General features: G+C 41.7%; 1 protein-coding gene across 1 annotated transcript in view; it reads right to left on the bottom strand.

The window, feature by feature from the left end:
- The window catches only part of pdgfd (platelet derived growth factor d), a 44,553-nt gene that overhangs the window by 21,216 nt on the left and 1,090 nt on the right, over window positions 1-22,247 (bottom strand). The gene's annotated exons all lie outside the window — the stretch shown is intronic.

Genomic DNA, 22,247 nt, shown 5'->3' on the forward strand with positions numbered 1-22,247 from the left:
CATTAGTCACACTAATCAACTCGATCATTATTCAAACTTTGATGTTGCACAATATCAATTTTCCTGAATTAATCATTTTATTGCTGACTTTCTGAAAGTGTGAAATACACAGAAAAACACACAGTCTAAGGTCAGGCTGTGTGCTGAAGTAGGCTGACAAGGCTGTATTTTCTGAGCTGTGTGTGGTTTTTGCGAGAGAAGAGAGCTGAATGCATAATCAAGCCACCGCAGCCGGCACCCTAGGGAGATGATGATGAAGCTTTGGCCCTTTCCTCCACCTCTTCACTGCAAACTTCCCTTAATTCCTCCCCATATTCTATGTCATCTTTCCCTCTCTCCCTTCTTCTTCTTCTTTGCTTTAGTCATTAATTCTGTCTCATCTGTCTCATTCTTCGGGACTCACACCCTCTGCTAATTCTGGCTCCAGCAGTTAACACTGTCCCTGTGTGTGTGTTAGTGTGCGTACATGAATTTGTGTTTGACAGATTGTGTACTTTCCGTTCCAAGCATTTACTGTATGCTTGTGCCAATGTGCGTGTGTGTTGGGGCAGAGTTTGTTTATAAAGGAATTCTTCCACTCTGCTGATCAGAAGCCTGACCCCGAAGGTCCATTCACCAAGGTAACTGAGGAACAGAGCTGTGTGTGTGTGTGTGTGTGTGTGTGTGTGTGACAATCGAGTGTCCCTCTGTATTTGCATATGTTCATGTGTATGTGACCATTTTTTGCACTTTGAGTTAATATTTTACAGTGAACCTCACCTGTATCAAGCTAACATTGCATGTGTGTGCCCCACTGACATTTATACTTGTGAATATGAAGGAAAATGCATAGCGCTACATTCAAAAGCATTGATTAAAGGAACAGTATGTACGTTTTGGTGGCATCTTGGTTGCAACCAACTAAATACCCCAAAATCACGACATAAAGTAATTCATATCTCACTGGAAACAAATGTAAAAGGTCAATCAAATAAATACAATTTCTTCGTTTATAAAGAATGAAGAACAGAGTCATGCCTCCTGTCCTCTGCCCTCCTGTCTGCTTTGTCTCAGCCAGCAGAGACGTTTACAGAAAAAAGAAAAAGCTTTTGGTCGACCATGTCGATGGATGAGAGGATGCGAACAGAGCCGATTGAATTAGTTTTCAATTCCGTCGAGTTCTTTTTGCACAGATGTATTGATAAAGTATTGGCTTTTTATTCGAAAATATTTTACTGCACGTAACAAGTGTAGTTGCTGTCAACTCGAGTATCCTTCCCTTCACCACAGAGAGCTATCTGCTTGCGCTTCGTGCGTGTGTGTAGTTGGAGGAGCTCAGCCCGACAGAGAGTGCAGAGTAGATGCAATCTGTAGCGTGATAAGAAATGACACCAAAACATTAAAAAGTACTCATGAAAACACCAGTAACGTAGGGGCTTATCAGTCCTACGATCTTTAATTATTTGGTACCGGGGCTTGTTTAATACCAGGTTTCGCATCCCTATTGTCAGAGAACATAAAATGCAAAAGGCTCTCGCTAGAGCCGGCGTCCGTTTAGGGCTGCTGCACAAACATGGCGGTGCAAGATGGCGGACTCCGTGGAAGACCACCCGCTCCCTATGTAGATACAACTGTAGTAGGACAGCACTGAAGGCTCAGGTATACAACACACGGCCCGTCACTGGTGAAAACATGGCGGCGCAACATGGCGGACTCAGTGAAGAGCTCCCTATGTAGATATAAACGGTTTATTCTAAGGTAATGAAACCACAACAATTCTTAGTTTCAGGTGATTAAACACCAATAAAAACATAGTTATCAATGTTATGTTTTATTTCTGCCAATAAATACCTCCGTGTGTACAACTTCTGAATTCACGTTTCTCACTTACACTGAACTAAGATGGGCTTAATTGCCTTGTTAACTCATCGTAAAAAACATTTTATTCAAAGTGGACAGAAACAAAAAATAAAATTCACCAAACACGTCTTGACTCTGGTTTTGTCAGAATAAATTCTAAATTCACAAAGTCAGATGTGAAGAAATATGCCGGTTCTACACACTGTTTTCACTCCGCTGTAACTGTACGACTGTAGCGCCTCGTTGGCGCCACTCGCTCCTTCTTCGGAGGCAGAAACTTCATACAATGCCAAATATCGCACTGCTGGTCTTGATTGTCTTTCACAATTGTTCTTCGGGATCCCGAAGAAGATCTCCAGCACGTCACTATCCCAGTGAGGACTGCACCTTTCATGTCTAGTAACGCACACATCGCTCTCTCTCTCTCCGTGTTATTGTCGGCGATGGCATCTAACAAACACTGCCCACGCTGACATTCATTACAGCGGAATAATTCAGTGTCTGTTGGCATTTGAGCAAAGGCTCCGCCAGTTTTATGTTTGCTTTTAACAGCTCATGTTCGGCAGGGTTCCCGCCGGCCCCATCCTCCCCGCTGCAGCCTCAAGCAGCCTCTTTGGCTGAATATCCTAGTCACAAACTGTAAAATACTGTACAATTCCAGATATCATTGGCACTGCTGGAAACTTAAGCAAAGAAAACAAGGACGTTTTTGAGCGGTATAGCGCCTCGCAGCTACCAAAGCTGAAGTAGAACAGATTTTGCAGCTAAACGCCACAGAGACAGATAACATCAGCAACAGCTGCAGGTGTTTTTCACACTGACACAGATAAGGTTGAAAATGGGCAAATTTTCTTCTTAAACAAATCAGTAGAAGAAGAGAAACTGAAGTGAGTAAAGCAATCACAAGATTAAAGTCAAGAGGGAACTCACAGAGGGCTCTTCTCAGTTTTCATCTTCATCTGATCATTCCAACACACAAATATATGACAATGACATGGACATCTGGAATGAAGCTAAGTGGTGAGGGAGAGTGGTTGGCAAACGCTGCTTTATTTAATATCTGTATAGCGACAGCGGCTTATATATCAGCAGTCCGAGGTCTTCCGTTTTCTGTTTTTACGTGACGAAAACAAACTAATGCTAACTGCTGATATGAAGTTATTTCCTCTCACTCAGGCGTGGAACGTACATGCTAGCCGGCCTGTTGGCTGTAGTCTGATGTGTGTTCAAATGCAACACAGGCGACGTGAGCAGTCTGCCATCCTCGCTACTGCTATATCTGATGTACTTTTGTTGTGTCTGGGCCTCAAAATCTTTCAGTGAACTCGGGGATGCCAGCACCGGTTTAGCAGCCAATGAGACAGTATGCTCATCAGATTTAATTTAGTTTGGTCTCTGTATGATTGTCCATGTTTGTTTTTGCCAATTTTATTGTTTTGTCCGGGACACTGAAAACTTTATTTTGTGACACATCCAGCATCTCTTGCATTTGTTTGTCCTGGAGACGTTTTGTGGCGACGTAAAATCCTTTCAAAATGCTTTGGCTTTAGTTGCTGATTGGTTCATACAAATTCATGCAAATGATACAATAATAAGAAAAGACATTTCTATTAAATATCCAGCCCAAAGATTTGACATTACTGGAAACTGGCACTTACACTCTATCTGCCTGCTTTGCGAATGACTGTAAGGATAGGATTTTGGGGAAAAGCAGAATCCTGCAAACAACACATACGTTGGAGAAACAGTGGGATACGCAGTGTAGTCTGGAAATGGGAAAACAGTGACACATTTTTGTTTTCGCTCTGTACTGAAATGAAAAGGTGACAATGCTGACTTTAAGCTGTAATAGTGTTGGAGGATTTTCACATCTTAATCTGGTAGATCGCGCAGGAATCATAAACTTTCTTGACATAGTCCCCAATTTGTGTTGCACAATACAGCAGTAATATTGTCATTAACTTACAGTGCAGTACAGGCAAGTCAACCACAATTATGGGTGAACAGCGTTTATTGTATTAATATCATAGAATTCAGTTAATCCCTGACTGAAGGGAACTGCAACATATTGAATGTAATTCATTTGAATGTGTCCAATTCATTTTATTCCCATGAATAAGGGAGCGTTGTATAAAAAGGGCTTTAAATGCTACGCACACTTTCATGTGAGCGTGAACACCATCAAGTCAGCGATTCAACCTCACAGCCTGTCTTGTAGTCGGATCCAATTTGCTGAGTACAGGCAAAAAAGAAGAAGAACGTGTAACTGTCCAAACGCTGCGGAGAGGGCACGGAATGAATGAAATTCATGAAATTGTGAAAGGGCTGCTATTACTGGGCCTAACCATGCATGAAAAGACATGTTCTTCCAGTAAATCACCTCCAAATATGTAACCAAAAAAAAGTTGAATTGGTGTCGCTCACTTGCCCTCTCTCTTCTTCTCCCTCGTTTCACTTCTCTTTAAGACCACTCATGTTGTCAGTTACAGTAGCACACAAAATGTTATTATCATTGAATTGAATTGCCTAATCAGTAACTATCACTGCGGCCTGATGTGGCATGGGGAATGCACAAAGAACACTTAAGTTCTGTGTTTTATTATGTATTTCGTATTAAGCAGTTTCAACCATAATGGCACTATTTTGGGTACAAAAAGTGTTCTTCATATGTTTACAGGAGTGGGAAAGCTCATCTGCTTCAGCGAGTTGTAATAGTCGGCAATCCTGCAGAAGAGGCAGTGAATAAACAGTCCCTTGTATCTTTTATCTCGGATGAATACCACTGTTTCTTAAAGCACGGCAACTCATTTTCATCTTCATGCTTCATCAGTACATTATGTTGTTTCTATGGCTCCCTTTACACAAGCCTTTGCAACATAACATCATACATAAGGGTATCTAATGCTTTCTATTTAAGCAACCGACTTTTGTTTTAAACAAGTTGCATCACACACATTTCTTCTGAACTTGACAGAAGGTCAATGTTCTGCAATCTGCAAGGGCTGATAATATCACTGACAGTCTCACTCCCACCCCTAGATTCAAACACCACACGCACACAAACTTGATCACACTGGCAATTAAGCTTTCAGTCTCCTGATCTGACACTTGTGCAATGATACGGTGTGATTGTGTGTGTGCGCGTGTGTGTTTATCTGTGCCGCTATTAAAGTGTCTTTTTGGGTGTGAGGTTGCAAGAAGAAGGTCTTGATTGTATGTGTTATTTGCATAGACGCACGTCTGCCAGGATGTATGTGGGTAAATTCTCACAAATTAAACTCGGCTCTCCCACCTCCAGTGCCAGGGTGTGATGTTCTTCATTGCTCTGAGATCTATTTCTGATCCGAGTGCCAATCACACTCTAATCACCCAGCAACCAATGTGCATCAGAGACCAAGACACATCTCAGTGGAGAACGTACTGAAGTCACAATGAAAGAACTGATGTGAAACTTATTTCTGTCCTAATTAAAAGTGCCACATATGTGCAATCACTTATATTGAACTTCATCCCTTTTTAATCCAAGTCTCTATTCTGTGTGGACCAAACTAGTTTTCTTGAGTGACAGCTTGCTTATGATACATTCTCACTCAGAGACACATTCCCACAGGACGTTACCTATAACAAGGCAACCCCATTTCCTACATCTGTCGTCCCGTCTAACATATCCTGTCTGACTTTCATCGACTCAAAATGAATTCTCCTAAGCCCCGACACAAACTAAAGGGACACACATAATACACTCACTCTCAGCTGTGGAGAAGTCCCCTGAGACATGCAATGTCGCTGTTTTTGTTCTTGGTGGCAGTCCCAGTTTCTGTCTAAAAAAATAGTTTTAAACTTTCAAGGGATGGGATTTTCTGTTCTTTGACAATATTAAATTATTTCGAAACTAAGTAATTCCATCAGTTTCATAAAATCTGCTTTTTTTTGAGGAAAAACACCACTCTCATATCTGTCCATTCAATCGAATACTGCCAGCAGCTGGTTAGCTTAGCTTAGCACAGTATCTTGAAACAGCTATAGCCATGCTCAGTCCAAAATCGGATTATCCACCAACCACTTATTAACATGTTATATCTGTCATCTGTTTGTGTCGCTACAAACAACAACAACAACAACAACAACAACAAACAAAGAATAAAAGCAACAGAATAAATACGTTGTTTTGTTTATTTTACAAGCAGACATGTGCCGGACGGACCATTTCTTGGCTGGGAGCAGCAACTGCCTGGTGTCTCAGATGGTTGCCTGGCAACTGAAAGCTAATTTGTATATTTTCCAAATTGCTTCATTATGAAGGGAAACAAATATATCATTTAAGTACACAGAGCATGCACGGATATTTCAATGACAACACAATGAAGTAGTGAAAACAATCAGTCTGTCAGAATGTTAAAGACAAGTGTTGGAAAAAGTCTGACATGTTGAGGAAAAGACTATTTAATAAACAGTCGACAAGCTGCACAGTAGTTTGTATGCAGCTTTTGATTACTTCAACTTCATTTGTATTTGGAGACAGCATCTGGCTCAACCACTGGGTCTAGTAAATATCATTCTAGTGAGTAGGATACTTGCCAATTTGGCTTCAGCACAGATTAAAATGCTAATAGATAACTTGCAGAAATATTTGACTTTTAAAAAAAGAGACAGTCACTTAATCAACTCCCCTTCTCTATTGCTATTATTTGTTATTATTATCATTATTATTGCAGGCCCATTTGCTGTCATGCATTATCTGTTTAGTTGTTTATTCATCTGTGTGTGGCAACAGAATGTAAAACATTGCCCATTAGCAGCAAAACTGCTGCCTAACACCGTGAGCATGTGTGCCTTTGTGCGCGTCTTTTTGTATAAATGCGTGCGTGTGTGTGTGTGTGTGTGTAGTGTTTTAGTGTGTGCCCATATTTTTGTCACAATTCTATACGTCTGTGTTTGTGTGTGTGTGCGTGTATTGGTTGTTGATGCGGGAAGTCCTTGTATCCTCAGAATATTCCCACCCATGAGAAATAACCAAAGCCTTGTCCATCTGGCTAAATGTTAGCTCACGGCCTGTGTGTGTGTGTGTGTGTGTGTGTGCGCGCATCACTATACTGCTTATCAAAGCCTGTGCTGCCTCCACTGTTATGCCACTCTCTCATGACTAATCAGCTTTAAATATTCTCCCTTGTTGCTCAGTCACGCCCATGCAAGCACAGAGGCATGAACAAGACACACACACACACACACACACACACACACACACACCCTGGAGGTGAACACTGCATGCCGAGGGGTGTCAGCTTTGGTCAGCATCGGCTCTCTCCCCACATTTCTCCTCCTCTTCTTCACTTCCTCTGTTCTCTCCATCCTGCACCATCTTCTCTACCTCTCCTTCCCTCTCTTTTTGACCGTGCCAGAAACTCTGACACTCTAAAATATATATTTGTTTAAAAACCAAATGGACACCAGATGTACATTCTCACATTTTCAAGTATTTCACAACTCAGGGACCAAGTCAAACCCTCCCCCTCCCCGAGGGCGTGGCCATCGGTTTGACTTGCTCCCTAAGGCGTTAGACATTAAAGGGTCAAAACACATAGTGTGTCACGACTGTATCTCTCCTCCTCCTCCTCTGTCTAATATATGACTCTTTTCTTTTAGATGATCTTTGTGGTGCAGCCCCACCTTTGCTGCTGAAACCAATTCACTTCCATCACTTTCTTTCATGCACAGAGACTGCATGTTTTTTTTGCAGTCAGTGTAAAAGTCTGGAGAATTGGGATTCGAGCGATGGCATGGAGAGGAAGGCAGAATACAGAAGGGGTTAGACTGAAGGGACATTTCAGTTTTTCTCCAGTCTAACGAACTGAAATTATGATCAAGGAGAATACATGAAAGGGTGTGGGAGTGTCCGCTGCATTAGGTAGGCCACACAGGCTTGTGTGTTACATACAGGGGAGTGATGTTCTCTGGTCGAACGCACAACAAAGAAGGTGATGGCACATCTCCGAGCAAAGCCTTTAACTGTTAGTCAACCCAGAGGCCTGAATCTCAGAAGCTGTTTCCACTAATCTGTAAAAACTTTATGAAATGGAAAAATATGCACAATAGCTGCGGTGTCGTCATAATTTAGATTCCCTCTCACAAAAAGTGAGGACAGTTCTTTAAAAATGTATTTATTCATAACCTTTTCTATCCACTTCCAATTATTGAATTTGTGTGTAATATGTTTTGCTTGGCTTGAAACTTATATCTTGAAATATGTTATAAATATCTTGGTTTCCTGGCAACATTGCCACAAAAAACTTTCTATTTTTCAGGCTTTTGGAAAATATTTATTCTACACGATATTAGTTCACCATCTGACTCAAATATAGTTTGTATTGTTATTCATGAGGAAATAAATCAGGCAGGGATTTTCATATTAAATACTTCGGTATAAATGACAAACCATATGCAGGAACGACCATTGAATCAGTCTGCTAAAAGACAAAACAAAGAATATCTTGCGCCTTGGAGCCAGAAGACAAGTCATTCCTTTGTTTTTATGTGATTATGATCTTTTGTGCAATAGACTTGATCTGACAACAAAGTATGATCATCATCATCGTCAGCCACCCATTTCTCCCTAGCTCTCTCTCTCTCTCTCTCTCTCTCTCTCTCTCTCTCTTTCCCTTCTGTTCTTATTTTCAGTGTGAGAGCGTCGGCATGTGACAATGTGCGTGAGAAAGTGTGTGTGTGTGTGTGTGTGTGTGCTTTGTGGGTATTTGGGTGATCATATACCTCTGTTTGAGGATTTAGAAGATTTTGTGTGAGTGCATTTGTGTGTGAGAGTGTGTGTGTTTCTTTGAAGCCGACACAAAGGCATGTTCTGTGACACGGACAGAAGAGGTTAGACAAACAGCCACGGACATGACCAACACACTGCTTTCTGAGCTTACCTTCGTCTGTCAGACTGACCACACAACTCTGACTGAAAAAGTAAGAGGGGGAGCAGAAAGACAAACAGACTGAGACAGAAATGTGAAGAAGGCCAAAATGAAGGTCAAGAAACGTTAGGAATCCATCCGTGTTACATTAATGCCAATAGAGCATATTGAATCGAGAATGAGAGAGAGCGTAGATGAAGGGCAGTGGGGTGGATGAGAGAGAAACAGGGGAAGTGATTGAGCGGGGTAAAGGACAGAGAAGAAGGGAGTGAAGGGGAAACGGGGAGAGAAAATAAATGCGGGCAGATAAAAAAAAAAAAGCACTGGCAGTGGAAAGACAGAGAGAGAGACACTGCTGCAGCTATTGGACTGTGAAAAGAACAAGGAAAGTCCGCAAAGCCCCAAGATACGGAAACGGATCAAACACTGCATAGGGTGCACCAAAGAGTTCCACTCGTAAATAAGCAAAGATGATAACTTATTTGTGTGCATATGATGTAGTTATGTGCATGTTTGTGTCTGTGGGTCCCTTGCGTGCCGATTTCAACAAATTCTCCATTATTTTCGCTTTTATTGTCTATTTCAAAGAGGAGCAACTAAGAAGAGAGACATCATTGGGAAGCTGTGACTCACTTCACATTTTATTTGGTACTGGGGCTTTTCTTACATCCTTACATCTTCACCAGCGAGTCTCAATGGTCCTCTCGGGCCTTTGATTAGCATTAGCATCCACTTAGCTTTTGTGAGTGCCTCTCGGGCATCTATGACTCAACACCTGTTTTGGGGACAAATTAGCCTAATGGGTATAAAGAAGAGGGATGAGCTGCACTCTGCCAACTAGGGCAGAACATCTACGTTTGAAAGGTTGAAAGGATAATGTCCATTTTTGAAGTCATTCTTAAAACTGAAGGATGTTATGTGAAGTAAACAACTTGAGAAGAGATGAAATGACAATTCTCACACTTTTCTAACCTGAATTGAAAGACCATACCAGTGCATTTGCACGTTTAAGTCTCATGCCATGTTTTCCAAAGCGGTATTTTTATATTCCGTGATGTACCTGGGGCATCTTTAATTCATATTTTTTAACTGTGACAATCTCCTACATTTTGTATGTGTTGCATTGTAGAATGATAGTTATCAAGACATCCCACACTCAAACAACTAGCCAATTTGGTATTCATACTCACGTCTTTGTCAGTGTGAACACACTGCGTCCTCAAAGCAAAGTTGAAATTTGCGTGAGTGGAAATGGGACACGGCTTTCGTCTTGTTTCTACGGGCTCTGTATCGCACGAAGCTAACATCTCTACAATCTCCGTGTCTTGTGCCAGTCCACTTAGCGTGCCGCCGTCCTCTGCTGTGATGTGCTCTTGTTTAACACTTTGGCTTTGCTTGCTGAATAATGCAGTGGGGACCAACAGCTGAGTCAGCACTGAGGACAGGTCAGTGGAGACGCTGTTGCCGAATGGCTCAAGCCGCTGAAACGCACAAATACAAAGGTGGTGCGCACACAAGCAGATGCACTAGGACGCGAACATACTCATGGTCATATGCATGGAGATGCTTAAACCGAGGAGCACTAACACATGCACATGTAGAGACACAGAGAGGTAGACAGAAAGAGAGGGAGAGAGAGAGCCTAAGGCACAGAAAGGTAATGACAACAATGGCATTGAGGCAAAATATGGGGATGAAATGCATTATCAATGCAGATTAAAGCATGTTTCATCGTCGCCACATTTGCCTTTATAACAATCCATAATGGCACACCCACTATGTACAATGGACCCTACTTCATATCAGTCACTTCACATACATTCGCTTCTTAGAACTGTGTCAAGCTTTTTTTGTTGTGTAAATAATACACAAATAAATTGAAGGCTTTCCTGTAGATAACATCTTGCTTATTAATGTTTTTACCTGTCTACATCGATGCTGGTTACACATGTTGCCATATGCATAACACAATTCAATGATAATTCAAAATGTATTGTGTTTAAATTGAATCATGCTGTGATGAAATCATATATCGAGATGTCGTGATACACAATTGCGTTGCCTAATTGATAATAACAAGAACATACTACACGCATACATTTCTGATCAAACTCGGTTGAACCAAACTGTCGTTTGAATCTGATTACTCTGTATGTGTGTGCATGCATGTGTACATAACCAGTGTACAGCTGGAATTGTTTTTGTATTTTTTTTGTGTTCATTTTGCACAAAAGTTCCTTAATTAAATGAGAAAATACAGGAGTATAAAAAAATAGACTTCACCGTGTGGTTATTTCATATAGAGCAAAAAACATGCAATATCGTGATCTATACTGTTAAGATAAGTAATGACCTCATCTCGTTGGCCATATCTCCCAGCCCTATAAGGATAACACACAAAAAAGCAGCAGCTCAGCCACATATACGAACTGTAACTCAGTCGCAGAGATATACAAACAATAATGTCTCACTCTTACGGTCTTGTACACCGTGCCTACATGTGCCATACAGATACGCTGCTCAGTGTTGCACAAACAGAGGGGTGAAGGAGGCGCCAAAAAACAACGTCTGACAGAAAGCTCCATCTTGCTAAATGAGGAGGATGGAAAATGTAATCTGAGAAAAAATTGAGAAGTGAAGGGGACAAGAAAAAGCGAGACAGGGAGGAGGACAAGAAGAAACAGAGAAAGAGAAATGAAGGGTGGGGAGGAGGAGGAGGAGTGATGATAAGACGGAAATCCATGACTGCAAGAAGGAGGGAGATTAAGAGAGGAGAAAGCAGGTGCAGGAAGCCGGCTCAAGTTGTAAGGACAGATTGTGAGGAGGGTTTGAGGGAGGGTCAGTACAGAGAGAAGCAGAGGATGAGGGATGAGAGGGGCTTGTTTCTGTGTAACCTCCTAAACTGTGATGGAGTGTATTTACCCACACTTCATCAGCAATATCCTCCCTGTGTGTGTGTGTGTGTGTGTGTGTGTGTGTGTTTGTGTCTGTAAAGTATGCGTGGCTTGCTGTGTTGTGTGGAGTATCTTCTTCTTCTGAGACGCATCACGCCACATGCATTTTAGAATTGTTGAGCCGCTACACATGCATTTATGTCCGTGGGTCTGTTTCTACATTAAGGGGCTAATGTGATAATGTGTGTGCGTGTGAGAAAGCATGAAAGCCTGTGTGTGTGTGTGTGTGTGTGTTTATAGTGCTTGTTAGGGTAGCAGTTGGCTCCTGCTGACAGCTACTGCAGTTTGAACAGCAGGGCTGACGAGGACAATCAATTACCTCTGCATACACACACACACACTCACACACATCGATATTAACTTAATATGTTCACAGAGGAAAACACACATCGAAGGCCATATACAAAAAAACCAGTCACAATATCATACACATCTAATGCAATAACTGGCCACGAATTGTGTTTCCTTTACATTTCCCTCGCGTTATGTTTCAACACATAACTTTGTGAAAAAACTGGGTGAAATTGGCTGTTGCGGGGCTGTGTGTGTATGTACATTTCTTTGTGTGTGTGTGTGTGTGTGTGTGTGTGTGTGTGTGTGTGTGTGTGTGTGTGTGTGTGTGTGTGCTTTAGCTAAGCCCCAGCTGTGGTCGCACAAGTTTATCAAACATCAGCCTCGATTCCTCTCGGGGCTTGGACGCTGTTTGCAAGATGTATGTTTGTGTGTTTGCTCTGAGCGTTGTGTGAGATGCTGAGCAGATGCTGATGTTTTGACAGCCATCCTGCTCGCAGTCTGTCTGTCTCACATCAGCTGTGTGTGTGTGTGCTGTTGTGTATGAATGCGTGTGTCAGGAAGCGTGTGTGTGTATGTGTGGTCAGAGCGCAAGGGTAGTCAGTGGTCTGACTGTCAGTGTGTATCTGACCTATCTACCACTGGGATCACTTATCCTGCTCGAGGCTCCACAGCAGCACCACCCTCCTGCCATTTCTTTCCCCTTCTCCTTTTTATATTCTTTCTTTCTCCCGCTCCTTTTTCTGCCTGTTAACTTTTCTTTCAGCCTTTCTCGCATTTTCCCCCCTCTTATATCCCTCTAACAATGCCTTCTCCCTATTCCCATGTGCTCCGATCCATGTCCCCTATCCCCATTCCTCCCTCTCTCCTGCAGTATTTGTGTTCTCTACTTCTCTCTCTCTTGCACTTGCTCACATTCTGCTGCTCAGATACCAAATTCAGAGGGTAAAAATGATTAAATGAAAACAGGACAGTTGAAGCTAATGAAGACAAGAAGAGACAGAAGGAGAGGGCGAGAGACAGCAGGAGAAATGCTGAGATACATAAATGGAGAATTAGAGAGTGAGGGAAATATGGGGAGAAACGCTGACAGTTGGAGAGGGAAAGATAAAAGTGTTTGACAGAAGAGAGAAAAAAAAGAAGAATATTTTTCATTTGTGTCAGAGCACCATTGTCAGAGTAACAAAGACATAGCTCTCACATAGCTCTCGAGGATTTCTCTTTCTCTCTCAGACACACACACACAAGTATATGAATATATATATATATATATATATATATATGTATATATATATATGTATATATATATATATATATATATATATATATATATATATATATGTATAACACACAACATGAATACACAGTGTTTATCTCTTTCCTTCAGCAGGGATGCATCTCCTGGGGTGGGAGCGGTTCCTGTTCTCTTCTTTCTGCAGTGTCACTTCTGACATTTGTCATGTTCTCACCCTCACTTAGCCCCGGTGGCAGAAACCCACGGGCGTCACACCATTTTTCTACAGGATCGGTATCTTGTGCTTTAGAAGTTTCAGCAGGTACTGAAAACACTTGAAGCACTTGATTCCTAGGTGTGTTTTTCTTGAGAAAACATCCTAAACTGCACAATATTCCTCCTGTGCTGCTTCACAGAGGTGTTGAAACTTGGAGTGTCGTGCTGGCTAACTTCTGTGGCTTTTTCTTTTAGTTTACTGACTAACCTGTTCTTTCATCTTCCTTTTCTTTGTCAGATTGTGAATGAGATATTGGGCTTATAGAGTCCTATAAAGTCTGAAATGGATACGATGACTTTGGTTCTGGAAGTCAAAACACACATTATTATGTGAACACAGAATATGTAGGTAATTTATCTTTGGCCTTGAGGCTCTGACCTCATCACAGCCCGAATGGATTCACCAAACTCAGCATCGCAGAGATTGGGGAGTGACAATAATAATCCCTTCCCAGGGTAGCCTAGATTCAAAGCTCAACAGATGGATGCATGGTTGGAGGTATACGGGTTTATAAAATGCCAAATGAACAGCAGCAGCCTCAACTGGGCGCAGCGGTTCCAGGTGAGCGGTGCAGCAGCAGCAATCCCAGCCTACATACACTGCCCTATTGCAAAGGGTGCATTGGATTTATGTTGCATTATATTGAGTGTGTCAGATCAGCCCGTTCTCATTCCCAGGACATCGTAGTTGGATGCGCTGGGATGCCCTGTGCGTTAGAAAGTGAGCAATGGGCTCCAGAAAAAGCATCTGTTTGTGACAAGATGGGATCATAACGTATTGGTTTGGTGCGAGTGCAGCAGTGCACTCATGTTGTGTGCCTCAACTACCTCCCAAGGACATGATTATTTCCATCGTCTGTTTATCTATTTTTTCGATTGATGTCGGAAAAAGGGTTCGTGAGAAATACTCTTCTCAAGTTCTCAGAGCCCGAAGGGATGTTGTCAAATAACTTGTTTTGAGTGACAAAAAAAAGAACTGTATTCAATTTACATTTTCATAAAACAGAGAAAAGCACCAGCTGCTCACATCTGAAACACAGGACTCAGCAAATGTCTGTAATTGTTGCTTTATCGACAAACAATTAATTCATTGTCAAAGTTTTTTACTCAATCAATCGACAAATCATTTCAGCACTATTTGACTCCAATTCTATGACTCCTTAGTGGGCAGAACACAAACGAATATCACATGCCGACGATTACAGAGCCACTTGTGACAGTGGGTCAAAGCTGCCATCAGTCAAACAAACAAGTGTGTTTAGTCCGTATTGGTTGAAAATGTGATCCATTACATTGTTTTGCCGTTCTGAGGATGTTTGCAAATCAGAAAATGAACACCTCGCCATCAGCATGGCTTTCTCTTATTATCCAACTGAACATCCAAATAAGTGACAAATAGCTGCACTTGAGATCCATTTAATTTCCCTCACAATCCCCTCAGAGAGCATGTTTGCATGCAACACCTTGCCTGAGGGGATATCAATGTAATTAACACACCCGCTACACCGGCATTGTTGCTCAGCAGTTACTCCTGTAAATAGGACGTGTTTGAGGCATTTTACTGGAAGTGATTGTGACCGCTTGTGTTGGTCCAACACTTTACTGACACCTAACATTGCTATTGCCTCCAATTTGTCACCCAAATGTATGTTTTGTGTTAATTGCTCTCACATTGTTAACGGTGGCGCATTACAGCTTCACTACTTCAAGCCTTACCTTTCACAATAAAAGCCCTTGATATATACCCTGCCATCATTGCTCGCTAGAGGCAATTGCTAAGAGGCAATTCAACAAAATAGCTCAAATCGTAAATAAAAGGAATGCTGAGCATTGGGGTTAATCAGAAATATTGCCAATTAAGCGCTTTTGCTTTTCCTAATCCTCCACCATTGTCTTGTCTTTTAACTTTCCTTACATCACGTGATCAGTGAAATCTGACTCTGCTGCTGCTGTACGGGGCAGACGCTTTTTCAGTCAATTATAGCATCCATTGTATTGATAACACAATTAATATGAACTACTTGTACTTACATTAACTTACTATAGTACTTAGTTTACTACTTATACTTAACTTAGTATTTTACAAATTTTACAAGTATTTAAAAAAAAAATGTATTTGATGAATGTGGGCACTGATACATGAAAATAAACTCAATGTGTTTTGTTTGTATAACAAACGGTAACACAGACTACCGCAGTAAACCTAAACACTCAAATACAGCACCATCCTTCTCTATCTCTTTATTTCTAACACTCACACACATGGATCAGACGTTTTCTCACTGATGAGTGAATCACATTAGTTTGGTTTTTCAAGGACGGAGAAAGAGCAAATAAGTTAAGTTTATTGTCATATACATTTACACATATACGAAATTTGTCCTCTGCATTTAACCCATCCCTCGCTTATTGGGAGCAGTGGGCTGCTGAGAAGCTCCCGGGGAGCAGTTAGGGGTTCAGTGTCTTGCTCAGGGACACTTCGGCACAGGACACGTAGCAGCCAAGGATCGAACCTCCGACCTTGCAGTTGCCGGACGACCCTCTCTACCCAGTGAGCCATGGACGCTCCCAAATGATATGGGAGAAGCTCACTATCCATCTAATCTCCTCTTAAAATCGCGCACTCTATTTCCTTCCCCTTATAATCCCACATTATTATTCATCGGTGTGTCTCTCACTTTGGACAGGTGGCTCCTTGTGTGTTCACAAACTTTCTCTGGCTTTAAAAACTTCTCTTTTATATTTTGTTCATGTTCACAGCTTATTCGCCCTCTCCCTCACACTCCTGTTTCTCATTTGTTCCATGCATCACTCTATCACTCTTTTCACACCTCTACTCTCTCTACCTCTCGTCTCTTTTCATATCCATCACACTCACTCACGTTGCCTCGTTTTATTCCCTCCTTCCTCTCCCCGGCTCTTTCTTTCACCTGCATGTCAGCTGTTTTTCTGAAACAGCCTCCACCATCTCTCTCCTCCGCGCCTTCGGTTCTAGCTCTTTGCTTTACCCTGATCAACCTCTCATCTCCGCTCAATTATAACTTTCCACATGTTTATTCTTACACTTTTTTTACAATTCTGTTCAATAACTCTATCCCTACCTCGTTTCCATCTTTGCCATCTTCATTCTCTTCATTTTATCTTGTCTTCTTTTTCATCCAATGGTTTGATCAACTTTCTCCTTTAATTGGTTCTGTGTTATGATAGTCTGTGTATTTGATTCATCTTGAGGAATGCATTGTTCTTTCAAACAATCCCATTTGTGTCATGAGGTGAAGAAGCTTAATTATGTTTCCACTTCAGTGAGTGTGCATGCATGTAGCCAGACACTCCCAATCTGGGGAGCAAGATCTGTCCGTGGCCTTCACCAGTGGCGAAGGTACTGCATGTTGATAAAGCTGGTTGTTGTGCCTTCTTTTTTTTTCTTTATGATTTGAGTTTTGATCAGATACAGAGATCAGATAATCTGCTGATGTTTGGCACGATACTCTGTTCGCTGTCCCTCTCCAGAAATACCTTATCTCCCCCTGTCCTCTTCCACTCCTCTATCAGTCCTTCTTTCTTCCATTTCCTCCTTTATACTCTGTCCATTTGGCTTGTCGTTGGTCTCACTATCTCTCCTTTGAAGCTGACGGGGCAGAAAAGTGGAGGGACAGGTCTTTCAACTTGGCATATCTCTCTCAACACACCTTTTCCCTCTTCTCCTCCTATTCTGTGCCCTCTAACCCTTCTAAGCTCCCTTCTAAACTTCCATGTCTCTCCCACTGCCCTCTCCTCCTAAAATATCCTGGGAACTTAACATCCGTTGCTGTCCGGAGCGATGAGAGCGAGGCAACAAAGTGCACAAAGACAATATTTGTCGATCAATTCACGTACAGATCTTTAAATAGTGCATGCACGCATGCCTGTTATCCCTTCAAACAACTCCTACAGCCTTTCCAGTTGTAGTACAAAGAAAATGACAAAAACATCTCCGTGCCATAAAACACATCTACGTACCAGGTGCTCCCAAAGAAGTAGGAAATATCACATTCTCCACAGCAGGGGATGCATCAGGCACATAAACCTTTAACACCACAATTTCCATTACAGAGCAAACACCGAGCTCGACTCAATTTCCAAGGCATCATCTGCAGTCTTTGCTTCTTCGTCCAAGTGGTCACCACCCTATTTCCTCTACTCCTCCCTGCAGGGGAGGAAAAGACATGTCTGCCAAATGTTTAGGGGTGGAACAACTTTAGCTCATGCAATTTCTCACATGAAAAGTGTGTGTGCGTGTGAGATGACAAGTGTTTATTGGGGGGGGGGGATTCCCTTGAAAGGGAGATCCTGTAATTGTGTTAGTGTGTCGGCCTTGGGGAGTACTTCCATGTTGGTTGTCTGGAGAGTGACTCATGAATTCCAATAACCCTCAGTGACACTCCGCCCTGCTGTCACCCCCGTGTTTAACATGGTGACACAAAAACAATATGAACCCCTTTGCCTCCCGTCTTAAATCAATCAAGATGTTGCAGGATGCAGTGACCAGGTGGATGGGCCTCCACCCACGCCATGAGTAAACCTTTGTATTCCTGCAACTCAAAGCGCAGAGTAGGAATACAGTTGTTTTTCTTAAAATGATACAAATTGGCTTAGCTTTAGATCAGTTGATTAAATGGACCGTAGCCCTGTAGTGACTGCAATTGCCTTTAGGCAACAGAACACCTTTTTGCACCTCCTCCCTCCTTCCACCTATTTGTTTTTTCATTCCTACACACAACAAAGTGCTATATGTACGTTAGCAATCAAATGAAGTGCAGGAGTGAGCATGATGCATGGATTGGGGGCGGGACCTCCTTTCAGAAAGACAAGTGAAGTGACAGCATGATCTGATTGGGAGGTAAGATAGATGTCACGATTTTGCATCGCATGACTTGATGATAAAAATAAAGAGGTATATATTTATAATAAAATATGTGTAGAAGCCATATCCAACAGTTGGGATACATAGGCTCACACCCTCTGATAGAGGACAGTGAGTTTGAGGAAAGTGAGGAAGAATTAATCAGGTTTGAGAGGCAGAAGTAATACTGGTACTGTAATTACACTTACACTTCTGCAGGCTGATGACATCATGCCCCTACTCTATTACTTCAAGAGGTTATTCGAAGAAGATATCCTTGACGTTATTGTAGAGCAGTCAAATCTATATGCTGTACAGTTGGATGCCAACAAGCCACTTAACCTCGCTGCCAATGAACTGCTGCACAATACAAATGTTTTGAACAAGTATTTCACTTAATACAGATTTCCCTTGGTGTTTTACTGCCATTATAGCGCAGCATTGCCCCGAGGCAACAGAAACATGACACGCAGTAGTTACAGTAGAGCGAGATTGCTTGTCTGATGAACTTCTTTGCTTTTTATGTATACTTTGTGAGACATTAGTGAATGACTGTATATTGTGTGTGTGTGTGTGTGTTTGTTATCAGAGGCAAGGCCACCTCAGGTTCTGAGACACGGTCAAGGTCCATGACATCACACTCACTGACATCACCAACACCTCGCTCAGCTCAGCGTAAGAACATGCATGATTGTGTGAGCACAGCCACTCATACTGTATGATTTGTCTGCAATTGCATAATGTGCATTTTACTATATAACTTGTTTTGTATCTGTATCTGCGCCCATTTTTTACAGCGTGAATGTCGATCTTTTAAGTGTATCCACAATGAATGTTCAAACGTCTGTTGGTTTACAAAGGTTGGCCAAAAGTATTGTCCTTGTGCAGGTAGCTTTGTGTCGTGCAAGTGTTCAAGTGTGCAACTGTGCAAGTGTGCATGGCGTGCGCCTCTGTGACAGTGTTTGCCGCATTATATTTGCTCGTGGAGCCAACAGGGTGAAATAGCTTTTGATTAAAAAGAGCTGAAACAGATGGGGAAAGATCGGAAGATGAAGAGAGACATGAGAAAGAGGGAGATTGAAAGAGGAGGGTCTGGAAAGATGGAGTGATATGCAGCGAGGCATAGACTGATAAGGCAGCACTGAGAGAGGAAGGCAACAGATAAGAGAAGACCTATTGGAGGAGAGGAGAGGAGGAATCAGAAAGATGCCAGGGGCCTTTATACAATGTATTGTGGTTCTCTCCCTGAGTGGAAGTTATAGTCTCTGTTTAGTGGCCATGATGACTGCATGACACAGACACTGTATGTTTGTAGGGTGTGTTCCTTCAGAAGGTTAAAAGCATGCCACCGACTAAAAGCATGGTCATTCTCTACGAGCAGAATCGCAAGTTAAACTGTGAGTGGTGTTTGTACTTCCATACATGGGTAAAGTGTGTGTGCAAGTCAGTATTGTTGCATAACTTCAGTTCACCTTGAAGTCAACAGGATTAAAAAAAGTATTTCCCACATTCCCTTGTACCCACAAAGTTGTGCAACACTGAACTGCTGCGCCTCAAAACACCAGTGTACACCTGTAGTAGCCCAGGTGTGCCATGGAGTTAAACATCAAAGGGAAAGATATTAACATACAACGTGAATGAACAGGGAGTCTGAATAGAATATTGTGGCTTTTCAAGGAGGACTATACATACAGCATTTTGTGCCGTAGACTTCAGAAAAAAATAAACGATGATACAAGCATAAATCCATCGAATAAAAAATCGTTTTAACAAATTACATCACGTCTAAAAATTACAGTCATGACACAAATCATATAGTCATATTGTTGTTAATTTCTGGTGGCTTTTCAAAATGTGTGAATTTCTACTGTAGATCATGAACATATGAAGAATGTTTCTGAATATGATTTCTCTGCCCACAAGTGCTGCTTACACACACACACACACACACACACACACACACACACACACACACACACACACACACAAATAGGTGTAATAGATTTTTTTTATCATATTTGGGTCATCAAGTAGTGTTTCTGTGTTTACATGTGTTTTTGTGAGTTTCCTCCTCTGTGTGTACACTCTATCTGCCATTCCCCGCTCTGTTCATTACTCACAGAGATTCGCTTCAATGGCAGGCGAAAAGAACGAGCAAAACACTGAACAAACACAGGAGAGAAAAACCTAGAGGGGAAATTCCTCGAAGTGAGCTAAGACATTCTGTCACAGCATTCACACACACACACACACACACACGACAGTAAACACAGGGACACATTCACCCTCAACTCTGTCAGGGAGATCTTTAGAGAGTGACGGTGTTCAAAAAAAGTTATGGCCATCGAATCTTTTACACTCCTGTGATGGAATGATTAAACACTCATTGTTTTGACTGACTGCTTCAAGAGAACAACTCTGAAATATTAACAGACATCTTTTCCTTCACTAAACCAATTATTTGGTTTGTAACGGCAAGTTTAGAAAGCAAAGGGAAATGTGCATCAGTGTGTATGTTTTATTTTCTTTCAATTCAATTTTCAGCAAATGAATCAAGCTTAAGTATGTGTTTAACATAAAAAATATGTGAATAGCCTGTTGATTTAAAGCTCATACTGAGAAGAACTCCTGCCCCAAAACAAAGCAGTGCTTAACTTTTTCTCCTTAAATGTACTAATATCCAAATTCAGATCATTTACATAGCAGCAAATGACTGTTTGCTATGTAAAGATACAGTGAAATACTGTTGTCCTGAGCATATAATGAAGTCAATGGAGCACTTGTATAGGTCAGGATGAGGCAAAGTCTATTATTTTATCAGAATCTGATGATGAAAAACAATCTGTACCAGCTAAAAAAACAAAAGTCAATGAACAACTAAGAATAAAGTGTCTATTTGAATATAGTCTTAGACTCTTTCCTCGTAACATAAAATGACAACAGAGGAAAGAACTGAGATGCAGATCTTTTTAAATCTTGTTGGAATGAGTAATAAAAACTCCCATTTCTAAAGTAGCGTAAAAGCATGTTGGAGCTTTATCACTGCCTTCTTCTGAACTTTACTGCTTCATACTTTTTCCGTGAGGTAGCAGACACTTTTTTTTATCCTGCTGGTATTTGGAACCTTGACCAAATAAAAGTGACTGCATGCTGTCGTCTCCGAACAGCATCACCTTTTATTTGGTAACGAGCCGTTTCTTTGTCATCACTCGCTGCTTTTCCCCTCCCGTCCGTCTGCTCTGTCTCACAGCAATGCTGCAGCTCACCTGTCACTCTGTGCCGCGGTGTCTATGATGCCATTTGTATTCGGCAACTGTTTTCTAACAGGCTGCAATCCATCACTCAAACATCTGTGGGTATTGACTCATCAAAGTGTGTTTGGACTCGATGTTAATATGCGTGGCAGCTTTGGTTAGAACGATTCATCATGAACAGTTAAATGCAAAAAGGAAAAATAATCTTAACTTCAGAAAGTTGAACAGCTTTTTGATGGGGAGCTACTTCATGTTTGGACACTCAGACTTAAAGTCATGACCTACCCCTCCATGTTATGCCTTTGTTATTAGCACACACAGTGAGACGTGAGACCGTCCACAGGGGCAGTGGCCCAGGTTAGAACCTAATACAGTGGTATTTTCATGTTTCCCTGGCAAAAGCAACACTGCAGCTGTGTGCATGTGTGTGTGAGTGTGTGTCTGTAATTCACCATGACTTTAGCCTCAGGGCCAAGTAAAAGTAAGCATGGCACACCTGCAGGAAGTTCGATAGGAAAGAGGCTCAAGAAGTCTGAAGACTGCCGCTTCAGTGAAGGAGGGATGGACTGCAGCAATAATGGAATGTTCTGGGACATGCATGCTCCT

Source organism: Melanostigma gelatinosum, assembly GCF_949748355.1.
Source record: "Melanostigma gelatinosum genome assembly, chromosome: 7".
In the NCBI taxonomy this organism is placed as follows: Eukaryota; Metazoa; Chordata; class Actinopteri; order Perciformes; family Zoarcidae; genus Melanostigma; species Melanostigma gelatinosum.